Here is a 3,332-nt window from a genome sequence, read left to right on the forward strand (position 1 = left end):
TCAGAAACTTGTTTACAACTTTACCATTGGAGACAGCCTCGGCTCAATAGTTTTAAGAATTCGTATTTTTGTAGCTTAAGAATTTGTATTTCTTGTAATTAAAATATTGCTAACAAACTTGTTAAGAACTTTACTATTGGAGATGGTCTAAGTAACTTTAACTTAGCTTCCAGCAACCGCACCTGAAGACATCATACCACCAGCCACCGTGTCAGGTACTCACCAGCCACCGCGTTAGACACAACATCAGCCACCACATCCCCTTTCTCCAATTACTCCAAGTTCTAAACATTGTCTTTTCTAAAAAAACATGAATTGCTTGTTTGATTTTATTACTTGTTTTGCTTTAGGATGATCTTTTTGGTTAATACAATTATTATGCTAATCTTTTTGTTTAATGAATGATTATGATATTTTTCTTAATGATTTGGTTTTCAATTTTAATTTATTGTGATTCATTCCAAATTTGATAGATAAAACAGGTTTATTATATGCCAAAATGTCACCAAATTGCGACCAAATTTATTTCTGTGAAACTATCAGATTATTGGCAAAATGGTTTCTAATATATGAGGACTACTTTGCGACGACAGCTAAGGAGTCTTAAAATGGTCAAACAGTTTAATCACTAACTTTCGACTGACTTGTAACCACGTTTACGACCGTAGGTTCCTATTATAAAGAGTCTGTAAAGAGTCGCTTATTGGCGACTATATAACGGCGTTATAACGCAATCGTAAATTTGCGACCATTTTGAGATACGTAAATTTTGCGATCATTTTTTAGTGACCATCTTAAATAGTCGTTTAAAAGTCGCAAAGTAGGTGTGTACGACTGTTTAGCGACTATTATTGGAGTCGCTAAACGCAGGTTTTCTTGCAGTGGTGGTTTTGTTTCAAAGTTTATGTAAAGTTGCTCCCTAAGCTATTGTACCACTATAAATAAGTTACTTTAATTATTTTTTATTCGTAAGCTTTTGGGTAGCATGATACTGTAATAGTTCTAATTCCTTCGTAGTTTTTTCTCTTGATTTGATCTTCATTATCACTTGTTAGGTTTGTAATTAACACGTTGGGGATTGTAATCCAGTTTACATTTTTGGATTCACTTTTATTGGTTTAGTAATTTGGTTTGGATATGTCGGCGCTGGTACTGTTTAATTTGACAAAGTTGAGGCTTGGTTCAGTTTGATAAATTAATGGTTTGGTGATGCTGGAACCATTGTGGGTAATGGGCTGCATGTACCAGACTCCTTGTAATATAGTGTTTCAACTAGATTTTCTATGGATTTTTAGTTTCTACCCAATTCCACCTATACAACTTATCTTTTATTCAATTCCACCCGGACTATATAAATCTACCTAATTAACCAGAATCAATTAAGCTTATCAATTGCGTTAAACATCGATAACTCATGTTTTAAAATTCGATTAATTATGGACAAATTCAATAAAACCAACACCAATAACAACTTAGGTAAGAAAATAGCAACACTTATAACATCTTTGTATGAGTAATGCTTGATTCCGACTAATGACGCTTCAGATTCCCACCTCCAATTGAGAACAAAGCAGAAAATCGAATAAAAAACTAGTCGGATCATCGATTTTAAAATACAATTAAAGAGTTTAATTGATTTTAGTTAATTGAGTATGTTTATATATTCTAAGTAGAATTGAGTAGAATATAAATTGTATAGGTAAAATTAGATAGAAACTGAAAATATAGGAAAAATCTAGTTGAAACACTATATTACAAAGGATTATTACATGTAGCCCTACAATAATCCGTACTTTACTTCATTTTTCTTTAATCATTCTTGCATCATTATTGGTTTTGATTTAATATTAATATTTCTTGAGACAAACACAAAAAAAAAAGGCAGAGAAACGTTATCTAAAAGCGTGTCTTATCATTTCAGTTAGCTGTTTGCACAAAAAAAAAAAAAAAATGCTCAACCAAAAAAAGAACGAAAAAAGGACAGAAACAAAAGAGATTTTTATTTTTTCAATTTGTTGGCATTCTTCTTGCAAAAATCTAAGATACCACAACTTTTCAAGTGACACTTATCATAGATTTACCATTTACGCCGTCGCGTAAATTTCACACAGTCACACAAGTCACATCCCTAATAGCCAAACCTAGTAATTTATTAGTTTAAATATATTAAGGAAATTATTTACATTTAAATCTATCAGATTATCCCACTGTACTATTAAGAGGGAAATGTACATTTGAAACTAATATTAAATTTGTTGATTATTACACTACTAGTATTCTAGGGACTCACTATTTGTATTAAAGTCATATGTGCGATATTACATATACGGTGTAACATCTTTTTTACTGTTTGTGCAATACATAAACTAAGTAACGAAAGAGAGTTCATGAAAGATATAATATGATTATAAGTTAAAAAGCTCAGAAGGGAAAATCACAAAAATCCAAATTTAAAAGTCTAAAAAGACATGAACGCTTAATTCAATGTAGAAGAAGTTGTCGGTTGACCACACACATAACTTATGTTGAGCTTTTTGTTGTGTTGAGAAGACTTGAGCTTTAATTTATGTCATGTTGACATTCTTGAAAGTCTTTTCCTTTGGCGTAAGATCCATGTCGTGTCACCAACTCACCACATGACTACGCGCTTCTTGCAGCTTTATTTAATGCTTCTTCACTTAGCTTTCTTGTTTTCCTAATTTGCCTTCTTTCTAATGCTTAACTTTTGTATTGTATCTCATTGTCAAACCTGCTTTATAAAAATCCATTTTTAACATGTTCTGAAAGAAAGATAAACAAAAGGCTATAGATAACACAGATTTTGTTATCTAGTTTAAAAGCCCGTACTACGTACAAATAAGATAAGTATAGCCATGCAAGCCTGTTTGTATGTGGTATATGGTCATTTGTAAAACATTGAGAGAGCCTTGTATGGAGATACATGAAAAGAAAGAAAAAAAAGTGGTTAGATCAAACAAAACATGGCGAAGATAAAAAAGCTGAAGTAAATTAGAAATCAAATTGTAAAAAAAGATATGATTAAAAGAGATACAATCTTTAACAGTGCTGATTATAGTGTAGGATATGATTGATAAGAAACCCGATGCAGCTTATCAATGATTAAAGAGATACACTCTTTAACAGTGCTGATTATAGTACATCATTCTAAAACCACTAAGAAATAGAGAGTTGGAAGATTGAAGCTATAAAGCAATACTATGGCTACTTGATAGAAGAAAAACAGATAATTTTTTCAGTATGTAAATAGAGGTGTAAGAAGCCTACATGATTGATAATAAAAAAATATCTATAAGGCTGATTTTAAGAGTAGT

Source organism: Camelina sativa, chromosome 6 (genome assembly GCF_030686135.1).
Source record: "Camelina sativa cultivar CO46 ecotype springtype chromosome 6, ASM3068613v1".
Taxonomy (NCBI): domain Eukaryota; kingdom Viridiplantae; phylum Streptophyta; class Magnoliopsida; order Brassicales; family Brassicaceae; genus Camelina; species Camelina sativa.